At 48.2% G+C, this 22,755-nt stretch overlaps 1 protein-coding gene across 11 annotated transcripts in view; it reads right to left on the reverse strand.

Moving 5' to 3' along the window:
• Positions 1–3,628: 3,628 nt before the first annotated feature.
• Positions 3,629–22,755, reverse strand: part of ANKS6 (ankyrin repeat and sterile alpha motif domain containing 6) — a 68,587-nt gene continuing 49,460 nt past the window's right edge. For 2 of the 11 annotated variants that reach the window (XR_013551723.2, XR_013551717.2), the window contains exons 15-18: positions 18,965–20,203; positions 17,834–17,921; positions 12,015–15,116; positions 3,629–11,181 (exon numbers count right to left, since the gene is read on the reverse strand). The gene's annotated coding sequence lies outside the window, so the exon portion shown is untranslated. Of the gene's footprint in view, positions 11,182–12,014; positions 15,117–17,833; positions 17,922–18,964; positions 20,204–22,755 lie in introns of those variants that run through there. The other 9 variants (XR_013551724.2, XR_013551719.2, XR_013551718.2 and 6 more) reach the window with 9 other exon arrangements.

The following is a 22,755-nucleotide window of genomic DNA, read 5'->3' on the forward strand; positions in this document are numbered from 1 at the left end:
GTTTGGGACTGCTGCTCGGAGGTCTGACTGGGAAGGTCTAGGCTGACTGCGCGCCACGGAGGCGTCCTAAAGGCACCTGAAGCCTTATGCTCTTCTGTTCCGCGCGGGTGTCTGGAGAGGCCCTAACCGAGTCCGAAGGGGCGGCCAAAGATGCCACCGGCGCTCGAACATCCCTTGGTGCTAAGGTATCCGGCGCTTATGGCCTTGACTGAGAGTCCCCCACTTTCCCCACCAGACTGAAAAGCCGTCCCCTGCCAACCTCAGAAGAGACTAGGGTCCACACCTAGCGGGTGCTACCGCCCCCTCCAGGCATTTGACCTCCCCGCGTCCCCACTCCCAAAGGGCTCCGCCCAGCAACATCCCTCCGGGTGGGATCACCGCCCAGAGCAGATCCGTGCTCCCCTCGACTTGGCCCTCTCGGCTGGGTTGCCCTGGCTAACCTTACGCAAAGAAGTCCTGTGATCTGACCTAGCCCCTCCATGCTTGAAGAATAGGAATCGTAGGTCATTAAAATATAAAATCCCAAGGGGTGATTAATGAGGGGAGACAGTAGGACATCAAATGAGAAAACATCCTTGTGCTTGAACCAGCCATTGTGGACCATATCGACGACCTTGTAACAAGGTTGGCAGTTTAACCTTCACTGAACATTTCCTACATGCCTTATAATGTAATCCTCACAACAGCTCAATGAACTAAGTACTGTATTTATCATCCTCACTTTACAGGTGAATACACCGAGGCTCAGAGAGGTTCCAGCTTGTCCAAGTACACAGAGCTACCAAGGTAGGACCGGACCCCAGAGCAGGAGTTCTGTGCATAGTGCAGTGGGAGCCAGGATAGGGAACAACTTCCCCTATGGGAGGGGCGCTGCCCTGACTTTTGATTGTTCTGAACCTTCATTCTCTTAGGTATGTGGTGAAGGAGTTGGACCAGATGATGTCCACAGCCTTGCTCTTCTGGAGTGAGGTAGGGACAGCCCTGAATCACAGGCTAGATTATCAGGAAGTATGAGGACAGAGAGGAGAGGCTGAGCCCAACTCCTCGAGAGTACCCTGGACAGCTCTGGGGAACCCAGGCCAAGTTCTCTCTGTCCCAACTCCTCTTTCTAGACTTCTGCAGACACCGCTCCTGAGCTGCACATAGCTGGAGGGTTTGCGTGGGCAGAGTTCACCAGAGCATCTCCACGAACACAACCAAAAACGGTCCAGATGACAGGTAATCTCGCTTAGCTGGTGTCTCACTTGACATGACAGATATCCTCCTCGTCATAGGTTCCAGGCATCTGCCCTTCCTCAACTTCTCAGTTCAGGTCTCTGAAGGAGCATTTTCCTGTTTTCCCTTAGTCATTTGTGTTTTCCTTGTAAGCCATGCCAATATGGATTATCCACTGACACCTACATCTGGGAATAAGTTGAAAGCTGGGATAACTTTGCTTGACATTTACTAAGTGGTTGAAGGCCCTGCCCGGCAACCTGCCTTTCAGCCCCCTCTGTCTCCACTTATGGGGTGACCTGGCCCCAAGACATGTGGCTGGGACCAGCCCTGACCTGAAGATCACCAGCTTCAACACTCTCCGTCGGCCTGGCTCCAGGCCAGGTTCTGATCTCATGCTTACTTTTAATGCCTGGGCATCCCTCTGGTTCCCAGATCCTACCCTGGCCTGTGTTTCAGTTTGGATAACTGGATTCCTGGCATGCTTCCTAGGTCTGAGTTTCTGCCTCGGTCACCAGCCTCGAGTCAATATCCCCCTACAGCTGGAGTCCAGCCTCTTGCTTTATAATAATCATTCATTCCTTCAACAAATGTTTTACAGCATCTACTATGTGCTGGGCAGTGTCCTAGGAGCTGAGGAGGCAAGAATAAACAAGCCAAACTAAAATCCCCGCTCTCATAAAATTTACATTCTAGTGGAGAGAGAGAGAGAGAAATAATAAACAGAAATAGTAAGGAGATATCTTAGCATGTCAGCTTGTGAAAAGTGCTTTGGAGAACAAATAAAGCAGGAAAGAGGGTTGAAACTGACAGAGTGGGGCTACAATTTGAAACAGGGGGTCACAGAAGGACATACTGAGGTGACTCTTCAGCAAAAACCTCAAAGAGGTAAGTAAGCAAGACATGCAAAGAGTGTTCCAGGTGGAGGAACAGCAAGGCCAGAGGCTCTGAGACAGGAGTGTGCCTGGCATGTTCAAGGAACAGTCAGGAAGCTGGTGTGTCTGGAGTAGAGTGAGCAAAGGGAAAAGTGGCAGTACCCAAGGTCAAAGACAGGCCGGGATCAGGTAGGACCGATTGCACCTGATGAACTGGGGAACCACTGAGGGTATTGAGTGGAACAGTGACATGATCCGATGTATTTGAACAGGATCAATCTGGCTGCAGAGTGAAGAATCATTGACAAGCGAGGGAAGGTGAAAAAGGTGGAAGCAGGGAGATCAGCTAGGAGACTGATAATAAGCCACATATAGGGGCAGGAACCAGGGTGCAAACAGAAGCCGTTAGGTTAATGTTCTTCTCATTATATTCTTAAAATTTTTTAATGTTTATTCATTTTTGAGAGACAGAGACAGAGCATGAGCGGGGGAGGGGCAGAGAGAGAGGGAGACACAGAATTGGAAGCAGGTTCCAGGCTCCGAGCTGTCAGCAGAGCCTGATGCGGGGCTCAAACCCACAAACACTGAGATCATGACCTGAGCCAAAGTCGGACGCTCAACCGACTGAGCCACCCAGGTGCCCTTGTTCTTCTCATTATTAATGGAATAATATGCATCAGCAGATACCAAGTCCTAGGACTGTGGGAAACACTGATTTACAGGCTCATCTACCTTACAAGGGACTCAGTAAAGACTTAAGAAAGCGTCAGCCCAGGTCTGTATGGCTTAAATTCTCATCTTGGCAATACTTTCTCCCACTCCCTCTCCCTCCACACAAGAACCAGAAGCCAGTCTGCAAACCCTGGCTTAGAGGCTGGGGCTGCTTTGAAAGATGATGCCCATTCTCTTTCAGAGGATGTTGGGGGCTCCATGGTCCATCTGGCTGTCTTTGAGCAGGATCCCGACCCTGGGAGGATAACCAGGCTTCCCCCTGCTGTCTGTCCTTTTTCCAGGCAGGGCTGGACACCCCTTGCTACGCTGGTGCCAGCGGCAGGGATCTGCCATGTGGCAGCTGTCTCCTCCCAGGGACTGGCTCCAGTTTCCAGCACCCTGTTCCCAATCGATCCCATCATCCATGTCTGCCTCTGCTCTTGCTCCAACAGCAGGGAGTTCTTCTTGTACTTTTTTCTTCAAACAAAACCAAAAACCCCCCAAAACCATAAGCCATCTTACAAACATCTCTCATGTATTTCTTCTCTTTCCCCCACGTATTTCCTATTCGTGTTTACATTGAAGTGCTTCTTTCAACCAAGTAGCTCAGCTGGTTTTTTGTTTAAATACATTGTTTGTTTTCAGTTCTTTTTTTTAATGGATAAGTTATGAATGATGGCTCCAAAAAAGATTAGCTGAATGAATCTAAGTCGCTTTTCTCTTCTCACAAGGCATGTTTTTTAAACCGTAAAATTGGGTTTCAGGCATCAAATGTGGTCTGGTGACACAGTTCGAGTAATAATAATAGCTGCCATTTATTAAACACCTACCTACTCTGTGCCAGACACCTTGGTATGCATCATCTTAATCTTCACAACTGTCTGAAAAATAGGTGTTAGGATCCCAGTTTCACAAATTACAAGACTGAAGTCCAGATGGATTAAATACCATGCTTAATGATACTTGGCAGAGACAGTGACAGAGCCCAAACCCGGTCTGTCTGACCCCAAACTCCTGCACATTTCTCTACTCCACATGCCTCTCCTTGAAGATGCCCTTCTATGACTGAGAAGTTAATAGTCTTAAAGAACTAAAGAACGCCCCTGAGGCTCAACACCAGAAAAATGTAAAATGACTTGGCCAGGGTCCCTCACCAAAACAGAGATGAAGCTGGCCCTCCTCCTGAGGTGTCAGGGGACAGCATCTGGCCTGGGGAGAGTCTATGACTAAACCCTTCCGGAGTTGAGGCCGAACCTGGGGTTGACCAGAAGAGCCCGGAGCTACTCCTTCCACCCGTGTTCTTTGTCAGTTTGACAACAGAGGAAGGACGGACATATCGGCTTGTTCCATATCGGCTGGACAAGCCCCGAGCAGACATAGGCAGGCAGTTTAGTCATAACTGAGCATCTCCAAAAGGACACAGACTGGCGAGGGGGCCAAAAGCCCCCCTCATTTACAGGTTTCACAAACAATAAGATCCTTTACAAAGGGGGTTATCAATGAACAAGAGGTACAGTTTAGGAACAGAACCTTGGCCAGATGGGAAAGTTTCTGGTCTAACCACTCATCAAACTTTAGGAAGCAGGTAGTCCTGGGCTCAAAGTCTGGCTTACCAGTCATTAGTGGTGCAACTTTGGGGGAGTCGCTCACTCTCCTGACCTTCAGTTTCCTTGTCTGTGAAGTGAGAATAAACAATTCCTCTTTCACAGCAAGTTTATTGTGAAGATTAAATAGTTACAACAGCGAATGTACTTCGAGTACTCACGTGTGCCAGGCACTGTTCTGAGCATTTTTCATATCATTAACTCCCTTGGTAAGATAATGCATACGTGCATGTAAGGTACTTAACACAGTACTTAGCTCTTGTTAGGCATGCAACTAATAACAATTATAGTAATAATACCAGCAGATCAGTGGCAAGATCAGTGCTTCCTGAGGCTCCCATGCCGTTATTTGGTCTATGGCGGTTGTGTGCTCCACCAAAGTCAGCCTTGCTGTGGCATTCACTCTGGATCCCAGTCTGCTGCTGGAGTCTCTCCCTCATCCATGGTGTCCTTCACCAAAGACAGCTCACAAGTAATGCTTTGTACCACCCCCAACCAAGTCACCTCTTCCTCAGAGGGATGTCCCCAGGTTCCTCAACTTTCCCTGGCCACTAGTCTGCTCATGGTTCTCTTCGAGTGATGTCCAGAACTGACCACAAGCCCTCCATATGGACCAAGAAGCACACAGAATAACAGGAGCATCCCTCTGTGTTCAGGCCTCTGGGCTGCTGTCCTTGCAGTCTGGGGTCACCTGCATTTTGCTGGCAGCCACATCACACCGTGGTCCTCTAAGAGCCCCAGGTTTTGCTCTCTGTGGACTTGTTGTTGTGCTGTTTCAGATGAACAGCAAGCCAGATCTCCCTGAGCCTGCTGACCAGCAGTTTAACGCAGGGGCCTGTGAACAGGGCCAAAACATTTCACTCGTGATTATGTCCCCATGTTCCAGACCGTTAAGGGCATCCAGATTAGTAGCCACGATTACGGGTGAGTGTGGCTGGGCTGGTTGGTGGTGAACCCACATCCATGCCTAGAGACCATCCATCCCTCTCTTCTCTGTGTGATCACACAGCATTTGTAAAACCAGGACTTCTAGAAAGCCACTGAGGGTCAACACCCAAATTCCATGTTGCTGACCTCACCCTTTTAGCCTCTCAGGACTCCCAGACTCGGTTGTGTCCCCCACTCTCTGCACTCCCGTTCACTCATCTCCCAAAGGATGCTTAGTTGCTCTGCCTGGATCCCATCCACAGTTTCCCGCCCTGCCCTCACAGGCACTCCATGGGCTCACTGAATGCACCTAGGTGCCCCCTGAGATTCTCCTCATCTCTCCTTTCCCTTGTAATTATGCTCGCCCCACTATTTCTGTTTGCTGGTCATTCTCCACCAATACGTCTGGTGTGCCTCTGTCATAGGTCCAGAGGTGAGAAAGTTCTTCATTCTTTTCTTCATCTGCTCATACCTGCTCCAAGTGCACTGTGGGAAGCCTCTTGAGTGGACTGTGACTCATTCTGGCATTGGGTGGCTGCGTGTTCCTGCAGGCTCCTCCGTTCTAGACCCCTACTTCCAGTTTCTGTGTCCCGAACTGGGGGGTGTGGAGAGGGGGGTTAATTGTATCGAACCACAACATACAGGCAGAAAGTGCACAAATCTTAATTCACAGGTCAGTTTTCATAAAGTGAACACGCCCATATAAACAGCACCAAGAACCAGAACATGACCAGCACCCAGAAGCCCCCGTTGGGTCCCTGCCAGTCACTATCCTCCCTCAGGGTAACCGGTATCCTGACCGCTAACACTGTAGATTGGTCTGGGCCTTTTCTTGGTCTTGGTACAAAATGGAATCACTGCCTGTGTCCGCTTTTGTGTCTGGCTTCTCTCACTCAACGTTGCGTTTGTGAGATTTATCCATATTGTTGTGTGTGATTGTGGGTCTTTTGTTCTCATGGCCTTGTGGCCTTAGCCCTTCACAATCTGACTTGATCATGTAGATCCGTGTGGGGCCCCTTGGTTTTGTCTCCACCCGCCCCCAGCTGGGTCGGTTGCAAGTCTCACCTGTATCCCCACCTCTGGTCTCACCCTTCAACCTACCCTGCATTTACCCTGCCAGACAAACCTCTCCAACACTTGGCTCCAATCATGTCCTCACAGCTCAAAACATTCTATGGCTCCCTGTCATCTATGGGGCACTAACTCCCAAGACTGGGGTTATAGGCTACTGACAATCTGGCTTCAGTGGTCCCAGCTTCGCACCTGCTCTATCTCCCCATGCCTTCTAACTACTCAGGACGTATTAGCAGGTCCATAATCATGCCTGCCCTTTTCTGCCTCTGTAACTTTTGCTTGTGCTATTCCTTCAACCTGAATGTTCTTCCCACTCTTCCTCCCATTGGTGAAATCCTTCACGACTGAGATCAGATGTCACGTCCCTGTGATGCCTCCTCTACTCACCCAGCAGAAGTAATTGCTACCTTCTCCCAGCTCCCATGGTGAGGCTTGGCTCATGCTGAGAGGTATCACTTATCACTTCTTTAAAAGTTAATTACCACATTTCACCCATTCTGAGACCCACATTTGTATTCGTCTCTAGCATCAGGATGCACCTTGCCATTGATGGCATCTTATAATTGGCAGTATTTTTTCCTTTCTCAGTGATACATAAAATAATGGTGTCTTAGATTCGATGAAATACAGTTTTTTCATTTTTTATCTCAGCACATTCTAGAAAGAGTCTCTGACACCACACTGTGTTGTATAGTTAGTCTACCTCTCTGTGTCCTCTTCCACATGTGAGACCATAGGCACACACAAGCACACAATCTGGGTTTGTTGAATGAATAGGTGTGCATTTTTCATTATTACCTGAACGCCTTCTACATGTGTTTCTACAATGGGGAGAGGGTGTGCCGTGGGGAAGTCCCCTCCATGTGGCTCTTCATGAGGTTCGTCACAAAGGGCAGAGGATTACCCTTTCCTTCCAGGGTACGGAGGGCCAGGTGACAGTGGGGGAGTCTCACTTCCCTGGGGCTGGCACAGCTTGGAGGTGGAAGGCTACATATGATTAATTTAATGCCAAATCCTTAATCAGCAAAGCAAGCTTCAATTATGACATCCTTCCTATCGGGTAAATATGATTTGCTTTTCAAGGATCTTATTTATGGCCTGGTTTTCAGGAGCGCGCTGAGACAGGAAGCTGTACATCCTATCCTGCCAATCTTGCTCCAAGCTTTAAATAACAACAGTGAGCCTTTTCATTTGCCTTTTCCTAACAAAATCAGTTATTCCCTCTGCCCTATCCCCCAATCCAGCTCTATAGTATATTAAATAGCAAAGGACACAGGTAGGCCAGCATCTGGCTTTAGTGATATTTCGGTTACTCTTTGCCCTTTCCTTAACATTCCAGCTGTTCAAATTCCATAGCTGATTTTAGTAAACTCCAGCATGTTCTATCATTTTCCACGTGCTTCTAAAATTTGGAAATACAGTGTACATCATCAGATGCTTTGGGATGATCGACTTGCTGTGATTAATGGTACCATATCTTCCTGGTATTGCACCATCTTGCACAAGGAAGTATAAGATCTTCTGACTCCAGATGGACCTGTGCCTATGTTTGAAAGACTGGTTTGGGGGATGCCTGGGTGGCTCAGTCAGTTAAGCATCTGACTTGGGCCCAGGTCATTATCTCACAGTTCATGAGTTCAAGCCCCACATCGAGCTCTCTGCCATCGGCAAAGAGCCTGCTTCGGATCCTGTCCCCCTCTCTCTCTGCCCCTCCCTCACTCACACTCTCTCTCTCAAAAATAAACAAACACTTAAAATAAATAAATAAAAGACTGGTTTGGAAGGAACTCTGCGCCTACGTTCATCAGGGATCCTGAACAGGCTAACAGCTTTATAGGATTTGTTCCAGTTTTAGATCAGCTTGATGAAGAATTCACTATATGTATCAGGTGTTGCTTTCTGTTGGATGGTTTTCTTGGGTATTTCAAGGGCATGGAGATTGCCAGGCCGATGAGCATGATAAAGTTCAATTGCATGGCCATCTGGACTTCCTTTGGGGAGTTTTTTTGATTGATATCTTTATTTTGTCAGGATCTTGGAAAGCACTTAATTCTTTTATACGATGTTCATTATCTTTTAGCAAATTAGATGCCTCTGGGAATTTTCTAAATTCCATCTTCTCCTTTAAAAGATGGATACAATCAGTTGCAATGTGAAAGAAACAAATAAAAAGTTTCTTGCTGTCAAGAGCAGTGACCTCTGGCTAATAGGACCGAAAGAGAGAAGTAATGGAAGGGTAAAAAGAGATTTATTTTTCACCTTCTATCCTTCTGTACTGTTTTTTTTGTTTGTTTGTTTTTGTTTACTATGAGCATATATTTCTTTTATTAAAGAAAAAAAAAAAGCTTCCTGTACCACTTTGCTCTCTGTTTTATTATTGCTTTTGGTTCTATTTTTCTCCCTCTTATATTTTCATTTTGAGACGTTCAGCTAGAGGATGACTCAGTTCATTAAAAAAAATCCCAACAGCAAAACAACAAAAAGATTGAAGAAAAACCCCACTACATTTGGTTTCTACTGTTTACTATCACTTTTCCTCTTCAATTTTCTTTTTATTTATGCTTTGATTTTTTTTCAATAGTAGGGTTAATCTTATATTAGAAACAAAGTAAAACCCTTCAGTCTCTAAAACATAAACTTATCTGGGGAGAGTTAGGGACCCTGTGGAGAATCTGGGGATCCCCTTGGCAGAGGAAAGCACAGACACACAGCTTCAGAGATTGTACCCCCAGAATATCTCTTCAATACAATCTAGGGCACAATGTCCTTTCTATATATTATCTCATTAATTGGTCTCATTAATAATTCTGGAAGGCATTCTTATGCCCATTTTACAGAAGATAAAATGGAGTCTTAGGCTGAATGTCAAGCGAGCACAGGAGAAGTGACAAACTTTGGGGCTATAATTCTGTATTTAAGAGGCCAACTTGTCTTTTCTATCACACCATAGTTTAAGGTTAAGTGAACTGTTGATTTTCTAGCTTCTCCTATTGTTTCTGTTCCCTTTGTTAAAAGTGGATACCTGATGCCTCATTGCTTGTTTCTTTTAGCAAGATCCCCCGTGGCTTGCATGTTCTTCTATCTTATGCTGGTATGAGTCTCCAAGGGAGTCAGTTTGATTTATTGTCACCTTGGAGGTCCTCAAGAAACACCCCAGAAGGGTCATAGGACCTGGAGTTCAATGTTTCTCACTTCAGCACCCCTGTCGCGTAATGACGCAGACCCTAAGAGCAAGGAAGGGAGGTGGGGTGCAGGGAGGAGAAACAGAGGGAACCCAAGAAGGAGACATGGGGACTGCATTTTGTTCCCAGTGTGCTGGCACTTGGGAAGCTCCTTGGCCTCAGCTTCCTTCTTTTAAAATAGCGTGAATGATGATCATGGGTAATTTTAACAACTCCAAGAGCGTGCTGGGCTTTTACCAGGGGCTGCGCTCTGAGTTTGGCACTTTATAACTAGAAAAGGGCAGCGCTGGGATTCTAAGCCGGGTCTGAAAGCCTCCAGGGCCCTCTACCCTATTACCCTATGCTCTACTACCCCCACTATGATACCCCAACAGGTCCATTCTCCTGAAATGGCTGGCAGGAAGATCAAAGGGACGGGAAAGGAGAAATGCCACACCCTTCCAAATATCTTTTCTCTCTTTTTGTGAAAATTATTTCTTGCCAAAGTCTACATTTTTAATGTTCATGAAAATGATATTATGATCAATAAAAAATTAATGTTCTGTGTCTATTCTTAGGCATTTATTTGTCTCCCAATCCACAATGATAACATGAACTGACTTTGGAAGAAATATCACTCATTTGGGGGCATTTCCTCCCTACCTCACGTAACCAGAGTGTTACTAGGGCTTGCTGCTGTTACGGTATCTCTGTATACATGTGTTTGGAGGATTTAGCCAAGACAGAGCAGGACCAGCGTCCCTCATTGTGGAGATCTGATCAGCTTCCGTACTGGCTGCTTCCGGTCCCGACAGGCCAACCATCCCAGCTCTGTACCGCTGTGCACACGATACCCTCTGCCTGGAAAGCTTTTCCCTCTAACTCTAAACCACGTCCAGTTTTCAGAGCCCACATTAAATTCCACCTCCTCCATGAAGTCTTCCCTGGTCACTCCTCCAAGGAGACAAGCCCTCTGCCTTCTGAGCGCTCAGCCCCTGTCTCCCACCGAGCACGTCCAACCTCCTCGCACCATCACTGCCAGTGCTCAAGACCCCTCGCCCACCAGGCTGCAGCTGTCTTTCTCTGCCTCCTCTTCAGCCCCACCCAGGGCCTGGCAGGTAGTAGGTCCTCGGAGGGCGTCTGTTGACATGCACTGATGATGCCCAAGACTCATCTTCACTTTTTCCTGCTCGGCTCTCAGAGTCCTCCTGGTCAGATTCATTGTCACTCCTTCTGGCCCTCCGTGTACCCTGTTCTCATTTTGTCCCCTCACTATTCACTTGACACTGCATGTTTTGGTAATCCACTGCTGCCATCACAAACCACTCCAAGATTCTGTGGCTTAAAATAGCAACCGTTTTGCTTATGACTATTATCTGAGCTGGGCTCAGCTGGGCAGTTCTGCTGGTCTTGCTGGTTGGTCACTCATGTGGCTGCATTCAGTTGGCAGGTTGGCCGTAGGCTGGGCTCAGCTGGGGACGCTGGCACATTTGGGATTCTCTGTCTTTCCAGTTAGTCTTGGAGACTCTCCCTTTCCACATGGCCTCTGTGCACAGTCTCTCCATGAGGCTTCCCCAGGAGGGTAGCCAGTTTTTTATGTGTCAGCTCAGGACTCTGAGAGGAAAAAGCAGAAACCCCAGGCTCTCTTATGGTTTAGGCCCAGAACAGAGACAATGTCACCTCCATCACATTTCATGGGGCAGTAAGTCACAGACCTAGCCCAGACTCAAGGGGAGAGGACTTCAAACCATCATAGACACCGAGAGACATAGTTCACTGGGGCCACCTACCCCGTCGGTGTTCCCTGCCACCACTGCACACATCAGGGCTGTTTGACCTGTTTGACTCTGTGCCTGTCCTGTTCCCATGAGTGCACCCCTGGAGGGCAGGGGCTGTGTCCCCAGGGCCTGCACAGTGCCTGGCACAGAGTGAAGAACTTAGTAGAACTTAGTAGAAATTCCCCAAACGGGGTCAGGAAACCTGGGCTCTGGATGAGTTGCCACAGCAAGACCGTGGGTATCCCTGACCCTCTCCAGACCTCAGTTTCCCCATCTATACCAAGAGAGGTTAAACAGATCTTTAAGATCTTTTGAGTGTAGCTGACATTCCGTGATTCCAGTGGGCACGGTACTGGCCATGGGCCACATGTCACGTCTGGCTGTTCCCTGGACAGGCTGTTTTTAGGCCTCTGCTCTTCACACATTATGCTTTCTGCCTGTACAATCATATTCTTTTCCCGCTCATCTTTTCAAGGCATAATGTACATTTTTAACCTCATTTGCAGAGGTTGAGTTAACGACTTCCTCGGCTCAAGACACATTCATCATTCGTTCATTCCATGCAACGCCCTTCTGCTTTGTTTTCCGCTTCATCCTTGGTCCCCATTCCTCCCCCACCCCCCAACATGGTCACCCCTTCAATGTGCTTACATGTCACATGTTACCTACCCTTGTACAATATCCGTCCCTCTGGCAATGGGTGGCCACGCCCCCTCCACCTCTCCGTTTTCACAAACACTGTAGACCGACATTCTTAGACATCTCTCCTTGTGCACCTGCAGGGCAGTGGCTCTAAAGTGCATACCTAGGATTTGGGACTGCGCGGATCCTGGGATGTGAATCAGTCTAACCAGGCAACAGAATCAGCTTGAGTGTTTAAAACACAGGGACTTGCATGCAGGGAATTGGTTACTTGGAGAATGGAAAGGCTGAGAAGCTACATGGGGACAGTGAAGCAGCCAGAAATTAGCAACAGTGGAGAAGTGCTACAGGAGGACCAGAGAGGGGAGGGGTTATCTGGTAAATCTGGAGTCATAACTCACCAGTCCTGGTCCCTTGGAAGGAGGCACAGCTGCTGCTTGGAGATGCCACCTGCGGCTGAGGAGAGGACGAGAGATACCCTGGTTTCTCCCTTCTGTCCTCCAACTTCCTGTCAGTGCCTCTTAGTGGGAGCCAGCTGACAAGGAACTTGGAAAACACCGCCTGCAGGGACCAGAGCCACTCAATACAGAGCGACGCAGCAGCAGAGGACAAGGAACACGTATCTCAGGGCACACAGCCTGGGGCCGGCTCCGCAGTGGGCACATACCCAATGTCACAAAAACCTGCCAGACTGCTCTCCAGATGGCTGTGCCGCTTCACACAGCCCACATCCTTAACAACACTTAGCATTATCCAACTTTCTCATTTTTTAAATCGATGGGTAAGAAATTGAATCTTGCTGTTGTAGTTTGGGTTTTTCTCAATGACCGGTGAGGTTGAGCATCTCTGCATGTATTTATACGAGTTTCTGCTTCTGTGAAATGGCTTCTTCCTGGTTTGCAAATAGTTCCTGTATAAATCTAGCTCTTAGCCCCTTGTGAGCCCCTTGTCAGATTTAGGCATTGAAAATATCTCTTCCCTCTGTATCAGCTTTGTGACCTTCATTTAGAAAGAAATCTTTAACCTGGGTGGCTCAGTCGGTTAAGCATCTAACTCTTGGCTTCGGCTCAGGTCATAATCTCACGGTTTGTGAGTTCGAGCCCCACGTTCGGCTCTGTGCTGACAGTGTGGAGTCTGCTTGGGATTCTCTCTCTCCCTCTCTCTCTCTCTGCCCTTCTCCCATTCGCTCTCTCTCTTAAAAATAAATAAATGAACTTAAAAGAAATTTTTAAAGAAATCTTTAGGGGGGCATGGGTGGCTCAGTTGGTTAAGCGTCCAGCTTCAGCTCAGGTCATGATCTTTCAGTTTGTGAGTTTGAGCCCCACGTTGGGCTCTGTGCTGACAGGTCAGAGCTTGGAGCCTGCTTCAGATTCTGTGTCTCCCCATCTCTCTCTCTGCACCCCACCCCCCACCCCGGTTGTGCTCTGTCCTCCCACCCCTCTCAAAAATAAACATTAAAAAAAATTTTAATGAAAAGAAATCTTCAGTTTTGATGTAGTTAAACCTACAATTTGCCAGTGCTATCACCGTGGGTGGGTCATGTCCCCTGGCTGTGCTGTGCTGTAATTCTCTAAGTGTGCAACTGCAGAGAGAGGGCAAGAAGCTTGGTCTTTTCTCCAGGTTCCCTCCATGGCCCAGTTTTGAGCTATTGTCTCAGGGAGATGTTCTCTGCTCTGTTCCCAGGCTGCATATTCACCACTAAAGAAACCTTTGTTTTCTGGGTGTCAGCTTCCCAGAGAACATACTAGACATTGTCTTCACAAACAACACCACAGTTGCAAATAGCAAGGCAGAATATGAAGGAAAGACACATGCAACAAAATTGGTTTCCAAACCAGGCCCCTGTCAGGAAACTGTAAGGAAAGGAAGTAAATAGAAAATTGAAAGTTGGCATTTCTCAGTTCTCACTTTTCTCAGGTGCCGTGTCTCGAGGAAATATATGCATCTCAAGTTCATTTCCATTCCCCTCATTTCATCAAAGTATTCAGAAAGCTGTACATGGTTGCGAGGAGACAGAAGGAGCTTTGGATACATGTCGGACAGACCCCACTCCAGCATGTGGCCACTCTGAGGTTTCCCGTAAGTCACCCCACTGCTTTGAGCTCAGGTTCCCCCAACGTGGAAAATGACATTTACCATGGATACCTTTCCAAAGAAGCTTTAGAGAGTGGAAATGAAGTGTTTGCATTTTTTAAAGATCTTTCTTTAGTGATAGAGATTTTTTTTTAAGTTTATTTATTTATTTTGAGAGAGATAGTGCACAGGAGGGACAAAGAGACAGAGGAGAGAAAGAGAAAGAGAAAGAGAAAGAGAAAGAGAGAGAGAGAGAGAGAGAGAGAGAGAGAGAGAGAGAGAGAGAGAGAAAGACACCCAAGCAGGCTCTGTGCTGCCAGTACAGAGCTCGATGTGGGACTCGAACTCACGAATGAATCAGGAGATCATGACCTGAGCTGAAATCAAGAGTCAGATGCTTAACTGACTGAGCCATCCAGGTGCCCCTGCAATTATAGATTTTTAAAGCACCTACTGTGTGCTAGGCACTAAGGTTTCTTTTTTTCATTTAATTTTCCCAGCCATCACAGGAAGAGAAATTTAGTACCTCCATCTTACAGATGACAAGACTGAGAGTCAGGGGTGCAGAGAGGTTAAGTCAGTTCCCAGGCTTAAACAACTAGGATTGCTATGCCCTTGCCCTTAGTTGGACTGGAACCTGTCGGAGGAGGTCACCAACGGGACATGAGCGCTGGTTGACCTGGGAGCTGGACCCCAACACAAGAGGCTCCCCGTCCCTCCCCTGTCCTTGCACTGCGGGTTCCTCTTGCCTTCCCTGCTCCCAGGGGCTGCCCCAAGGACATGGCCTTGGGATAGCAAGGTGGTGTTAAGACCATCTGGCTGTATACATGACTTAACCCAGTTAAGGCCTCTGAATAAACTTTTAAGAGGTGGTGGGTGGGTGTGGAGATCTACTCTGCGGCGTCCAAGACAAGCCTCTTCTGTAAGTTCTCTTGCTTATCAAACCTGCCACCTACCCATCTGGAGGGGCCTGCCTCTTCCTCTTCCTTCCTTCCTCTCCCTGCCCTCCACATACAGGGCCCATTTCAGATCACACCCAGGAAGCTGCCAAAGAGCCTGCAAAACAACAGAAACATGGAGCAGTCTGGGATGGGGGCTTTGGCTCTTCCATCAGACATTTCTCAAGTTCTTTCAGGCCAAAAAGTTAACTCCTGGGAAATATGAAAGAGCCACAGCCCCCCTCTTCCTGCCCTGGGAACCCAAATGCAGATGGTGCAGCCCAGAGCTTCCCTCCCCTCCCCCGGCTCAGGCACTCTTGTAGCCCTGGCAGCCCCAGGGATCCCCTGCTGAGACTTGGGGGCTCCCTTGAGATGGCAGTGAGGTGGTTCCTATGGCTCCGAGCAAGCGGGAAAAGGGTGGGAAGACTTCGCCTACCCCAAGGGACAGAAGGTGAGTGACAGCCCCTAGGAGTGAAGCTTCTCATTAATACAGCGGGATCCAGAAAAACCAAGGCCATCCCCGGGAGTGAGGTTTTTCCCTTAGGCCTGTGGGGCCAGATGTCCCAGGTCCCCAGCCCCTGCTCCACTGCCAGGAGATGATGCTACCTGCCGACACAGGACAGAGGGGCTTGAGGGAAGAACCTGGAGGTCTGAGGGTGAGGCAGGGTGACTTGGGGTAAACACAGCCATAGGCATGCTCTGTGTCATTGCTACCTCTGGGTGTCACTTGCCAGCTTAGGCTAAGGGTCCTGGGGCTATGACTGGGGACAGTGGTCTCAGATGTCCCTCGCTCCTTGAGGCTGGATAGCGACTATTTCCAGCCAAGCCCCATTCATGGGAAATTCCCAGGACCCAGCCAGCAAGGAGCTGAAGGGCCAATGCTGATGCTTCTCAACTTGGGTCCATGCCAGCTGTTGAACAAAGTATCAGGCTGGCTCTAGGAGCAGTGGGTCTTCTTTCCTTTCTTAAAAAGTGATTAGCAAGTCACAGAATGTCAGAGCCGGAAGGGACCTCAGAGGTGGTCACGTGGGATCTGCCTCACGGTGCACCCAGGAAAACAGGCTCAGAGAGAGTAAGCCAGTCTACACAGCAGCAGCCACCCTGGGTACATTTCCAGCAGAGAATGATTCTCAGCTCAAATGATTCCTGGCGCAAGTCCCCCCTCCCCGCCATGAAAAAAACCTTCGTCCCTAGACCTCTGCTGAATTTGGAGCCGCCAACGAAAGCTGGGTAGTCCTCTAGATTTTGAAAACTCAAAGGCATCACCCTCTTGTTTTTAAAATTTCACCCTGATTCACTTGGGCTCATGTGGTCTACAAAAATCTTGTTGTTCCCAACAAAGAAACAATGGCTTCCTGAGTCGAATCCCTGGGAGGTGCAGGACTCAAGAAACGCTCTGCTTCTCATCTTGCAGAGCCCATGGGGAACCAGAGAAATCCCCAGTCTCATGTTTCCCAGGGAGCAACATGACAATGCTGGAGCAAATACCAAAGGAAGCAGCGATTGGCGAAGAGGAAAAATGCTGACTTTATCATTGAGACACTTAGATGCAAGTTTCAGTTTTGTCACTGATTTGCTGTGTGACCTTGGGCAGGCACCATCCCATTCTGGGCCTGTTTTCTCTCTCATAATTTGGAAGGGAGGTGAGATCCTCTCTAAGCACCCTTCCAGGGTCAGCTCTGCCTGGGGTTCCAGCCCCTACCCCCTCCACTGCTGCCATCTCCAGCCTTCCCTCCGTGCTTGCAAAGCCTAGGAGGGGTGGGAAAGCATCTTCCAGCATCTTTTCTTTCTGTTTAAGTTCAGATTTACTAAGTGACTTTTCCACATTTTTTCTTTTTTTTGGAAGTGACAGCTAATGGATAAGGAGTTCCTTAGGTGCTTTGTCTGGATCTGACCAGGGAAATCAGCAGAAAGACAATATCTAGATTGCTCCGGGCTGACATTACTGCTACAGGATGATGTTAATTCTGCTGTTTACAGAAATAAGTCCAGTGTGAGTTGAGGCTTTTTGGTGTTTAAAACCAGATGGTATTTCCTGCCTTGATCAGCCTCGGAGCTTTGGTTCCCATGACAACCCCTAAGTTCCACCTACTGCAACTTCCCCGTTCTCCAAGCTGCTTCCTCTTCCACCATTGTGCCAGGGTCCCTGGAGAATAAAGCCAGTAAGCGGCATGTGCATAGCACTTTACAGTTTACAACACACTCCAGTACTTATGGTCTCGTTTACTCCTCACCAGGGCCTTGCCAGACAGCATTTGCTTTTCTCTCCATTTTACAGACAGGAAAACCAAGGCCTCAGAGATGAGCTCATCTGTCTTCTCAGCCCACAGACGTGTCAGCAGGACTCAAACCTAGGCTTTATGGCTTTGAAACTCATGTGGGGTCTGCTTCGCCAGGATGGATATGAAGGCCCTGGCCTGCAGACTTTCTACTTGCTTAGGGTTTCTAAGCGGTGAATCCTATACCTATATTGGGTCGAGATCAAGTTGTGGCATCTCTAGGCAAGTTAACTTCTCTGTGCCTCATTTTCCTCATCTAAAATGGAGTAGTAATAATGATACTTCCAGATGGCTGAGGGGATTCAATTAGTATGTGTGTAAAAGCATAATCAGGGGTGCCTGGGTGGCTCAGTCGGTTGAGCGACCGACTTCAGCTCAGGTCATGATCTCGCGGTTTGTGAGTTCGAGCCCCACGTCGGGCTCTGTGCTGACAACTCAGAGCCTGGAGCCTGCTTTGGATTCTGTGTCTTCCTCTCTCTCTGCCCCTCCCCTACTCATGCTCTCTCAGAAATAAATATTAAAAAATTTTTTTAAAAAAAGCACAATCAGCGCTTACTGGATTCAGTAGGTGTGAGAAGCCTGGGTTCTACTCTAAACATCATGTGACCTTCGGCGGATCATTTTGCTTGCTGGAGCCAGTTTCCCTCTCTGTGTAAAAGATGACAGCATCTCAGCGTTCATGCAGATGTTGTGCATGAAATTAATGCATGGAAGGGTACTTGGAGAGCGCCCTCTCTCACACTACAGCATGTGCACACATCCCCTGGGGGGCCTTGTGAAGATCAGGTTTGGGCTCAGTAATGTGGGGCACACCTGAATTTCTCACCAGCATCCAAAGGATGTCAAGCCTACTGGTCCAAGGACCAGACTTTGAGTAGCAAGGCTGTAGCTTCCAAGAAAACACCATCCAAGTGTTACTACCAATCAACCATATAGACAGCCATGGCCATAGGCCTCCAGTTATAAGCCCAAAAACTCAGGAAGTTTGGAGAGTTCACTGGGAGCATCAGCAGGAGCCCATCTGGAGAGTTTTCCAAGGTGGGAGATTTCCATCAGGAGAAGGACTCCCCAGGCCCCCCAGGCCCAGGACTCTGTATCCTGGAACCCCTCAGAGCTCTGGAGAAAGCTATACCCGATCTTAGGGCTCTCAGTAGAGGATGTAAAACTGTAAATGTGTCACATCTTGCACATCAGAATATACTCATTGATAATGACTTATGCAGTTCTTTAAAAAGAAAAATAAACTTAAATTAAAAAAGGCAAGGTGGCCTAGGAATGCTAAGTGATCCACGTACGAGCACACGGTAGAATGTGGATCAAAGTAGAGCTATTACACAGGTCTAAAGAACACAGTCTGCACCTTGTGCTTTCGTGTCCAATTCTTTGTTCTGTATTCTTCCTTATGTAATTGCAGATTGTAAACTCAATTATGTGCACGAAGTTCACTGCTTGGCAATAAACAAATGTTTTCCATCCATGCCCGCAATTCATTTGGTTGGGTGCATCCCAGGCCCTTGTTGCAGGTCCCTAAGCCAGCTCCTCTGACAGCTACCCGCTCAGGGTACGTTCATGTGGCAGGAGCACAATATTCCCCACACTGTGGCTGCTGCAAGGCTCCCTGCACCCTGACCCCCAAGGAACAGAGAGAAAGATGAACACTTACAAGTGGCTGCTGTCCCTTGAGCACTCAACCTGTGCCAGGCACTGTGCTGAGCACTTGACTTGGAATAGCTCAGTTAATCCTCACACTGCCCTGAGAGCCAGGATTTTTATCACCCCTCGTGGATCATAAACTCCACGAAGGCGGCGACTTTGCTTTGCCCCCCTCAGTGCATCCCCGGTGCCTGTGACGGTGTTCCATCAGTGTCTGCCGAGGGAGCGTGTCAGCTCTCCTTCCAACAAGGAGGAAACAGAGCTTTGCTTACCTAAGACTCCCACCACCCACACTACCCCCCCCCATCCCCCACCCCAGCCTGTGGCCCCAGCTGCCCTGGGGGGCATTCTCTCAGAGGATTCTGACTCAGGTTCTTAATCACTGTCCCTTGTGAGAAGTTACTAAAATCAGTTTGCCCTGAGGTCACCTCACAGATGAAGCCAACCTACAGAAGCGGCAGTGACGGTGCTGACATCCTTCTTCGTGGCTGAGGTTCCCCTCCACGCACACAAGGCCTCCCCCATTTATAAAGTCCCTGCTCGCAGTCTGGGAGCAGACTCTGAGTGGAGATTAGCCTGTGGCGTGTGGTTTAGGGGCTGTCTTGGGAGGACCCCTGGTGGCAGGGCAGGGACATGTGGGACTGGGCAGGGGGAGGTTGGGGCGCAGGGTTGGTGGGTGCTGCAGTGGGATAAGTGGGAGCTCACGGGCCTGGGTCCCTCGGAGGCATCAACTCAACAGCTGAAGAAGTCCTTCATCCAGTGGGTGTCCATGCCAACGCAGAAGGGCTTCTGAAAACACCCATCTGCGACTCAAAGGGAGTGTTTCTGATTGTGAGGAAAGTAGAGACAATTATTCAACTGAAAGAGCTGTGAGCAAGTGAAGCAGAGAAGCTCTGAGACCCTTGGGGAAAAGAAATGAGAGCCGGAGAAGGGGCAAGCAGCCTGGAGCACATGAGGTGACCTGGCGCCTGGAGAAGGTCCCCGCCTTCCAAAGGGGCTTACTTCCCTAGAGCCAGGATGAGGGACAGGGGTGGTTCCGCCTCATTCATGAGGGTTTTCTGTAATAGGCTCTGGAGACACTGACCTGAGACCCTCCACCCATCTCTACCCTCTGATGAACGGGACAGAAAACTGGGTGTACCTGTGCGCATGGGAGTGTCGAAGACCCCAGGGTGGTCACGGACCTTTCACACTGATGACAAGGTGGAGATGAGCAGACTGATAGGAGAGGGATGGAAAACCAGCCAGGTGATGAGCTCCCCTCTTCTTTCTCCTTTTTTTTTATTAAAAATTATGATAAAATAGATACAAAACTTAACCACTCTATTTTAAAGTACCCAATTTAGTGGCATTAAATACATCCACAATTTACAACCATATCATTTAGTTCCAGAACTTTTTCATCACCCCCAAAGGAAAGCCCCTACCCATTAAGCAGTTACTCCACATTTCCTCGGCCCCCCCAAACTCCGGTCATCTCTACGTATTTGCCTATTCTGGACACTTCATACTAATGGAATCACAGAATATGTAGTCTCTTGTGTCTGGTTTCTTTCACCTGGTGTAATGTTTTCAAGGTTTGTCTGTGTCACTGCAGGTGTATTTCATTCCTCTTTATGGCTGAATGATACTCCATTGTGTGGCTACACATTTTGTTTACCCCTTCATCTCTTGATGGCCATCTGGATTGTTTCCACCTTCTGATTATTGTGAATAGTGCTCTGAATATTTGCATACACGTTTTTGGGTTTTTTTTTTTTTTTGAATACCTATTTTCAATTCTTTGGGGTCTCTAGTTGGGAGTGGAATTGCTGTGTTACATGGTAATTCTAGATTTAATTTATTGATGAGACACTCCCCTTTTTGTAGATTTTCATAGAATCAGAGGGCAGGAAGGGACTGCAAAAATGACCTAAAATGATTTTTCTCAGACTTTTGGATTCACACATCAGTAAAACTAAAACTACCATCACCACCACCCCTTCTCCCCAAGAAGGAGGGACTTGCATCGAGGTCAACCCTATAAAATGCATATATTTAGTGTCAGGTAACTCACTGCCTTATATACCCGCTTGTCTCCCCTCATCTCCACCTTTGGGTCATTAGGGAACCAATTGCTGGGTCCCATCCTCATCCAAAGTCTGAATTCCCCTCTCCAGCTGCCCTGGTATGGGCTTGCCCAGCCTTGGGGGAAGGAAGCTCCCTCTCCCAGGTAGCTTGGATTCCTGGATGCTCTTCCTCAGGGAAAGCTGGCTCTACTCCCATGGTCTCCCTAGTATCTTTGCTCCATCCTCTGGGGCCTCACAGACCTTGGCCTCACTCCACCCACTTCAGGACTGGAACCCACACCACCTTCTGCTTCCTATATGTTCTACAGGGCTGAGCATGCCAACATGAGATACTGATACCAAAGGAGGTGGAGATGAGGCAGTCCCTGGACTTGTAAGAATTCTTAGAAGAAACAAAGAGAATCTCCAAGGTATTTATAGTATTTCATGAGCACACCCACAAAAAAAATTGTGAACAAGCCATATAGACTAACAGGTTTTATTTTTGCTGTTGGCTGGGCTTATACCAATGTAACGTTTCTCTCTGTGTGGAAAGGCAGCAAGGCAGCAACACAGCCCGGAGAAAATGCGGCTCCTCTAACAGTGAGGGGTGAGATCTGCATTGAAGCCCACTGTCCCTTGTTAACTGGGGGGCCTTGGTGAGGTTAATATCTGGGTGCAGATATTAACAAAGGAGAAAAAGAGAGAGAGACAAATCAAGAAACACTTAGCCATGGGGAACAAACTGATGGTTACCAGAGGGGAGGTGGGTGGAGGGATGGTTGAAACAGGTGATAGGGATTAAGGAGTACACTTATCATGATGAAAAAATGTCTGTGTGCCACAGTCACTGAATCAGTAGAAAGGGAATGTGAAGGCTGCCTGATGGGCAGTTGTGAAGGAGGCGAGGCGGCTTACAGACGCACCCCGCACACCACAGGCGCCTGCTCTAATAGTTATCACTGGAAGAAATCTGAGCAGCATTTATGCCTTCGATGAGCAAAATCAAAGCGAGAAGACAAATTCACTGTTATTTAATACACATTTGGCAAACAAAAATCCTTTGAAGGATCAAGTTCCTGCATGGAAATAACAATAATAATAAAAAGGTAACATTTGATGGTGAGGAACCTGTAAACCCACTCTACAGGGCTGAAACAAGATGGCAACCTGGCCTCTTATCAAAGGATACGGTGGCCTTGCTGAAGACTTAGGGTAAGGCTAAATTCTACCCCAGCCACCTGGAGGTGGGGGGACAAGATCCCTCTGAAGAGGATGGCCATGCCCTGTGTCTATCAGCCCTGGGGAGGTGGCTCTGACAGGAGCTGGGGACCTGGTGGGACTGGCTCACCACACTGGGCAGGGCCCTGAGAAGGGAGCCCCAGGTGGTCTCCACCCTAGAAGGAGCTGGAGACAGATGAACTGGGCCTTCTGCTCTATCCCACTACCAGTGATTCTGTGTTTATTTCTCTTGTTATCCCAAGTGTTGGTGACTCACCATCTATAGAGATTGGCTCTTAGACAAGGGACTAAAATTTAAAGCAGGATCTAATCCCCTCTTAGGCTGCATGTTACAGAGGAGCAGAGGCCCCCTGAGGCCAGCAGGGAGCCTGGCAAGCCCTGCAGAAATATCTAAGGAGAACCCACCCAGAGGAAGTGACTCACCTACCCCATCTTCCAGGGAGGAAATTCATCTTCCGACCTATCCTACAGAATTTAGTATTGGCTTTATCGGGGAAAACATCGGGTGTCCTTACATGCTGAACAGGATCTATTA

This window comes from Panthera onca, chromosome D4 (genome assembly GCF_046562875.1).
Source record: "Panthera onca isolate mPanOnc1 chromosome D4, mPanOnc1 haplotype 2, whole genome shotgun sequence".
In the NCBI taxonomy this organism is placed as follows: domain Eukaryota; kingdom Metazoa; phylum Chordata; class Mammalia; order Carnivora; family Felidae; genus Panthera; species Panthera onca.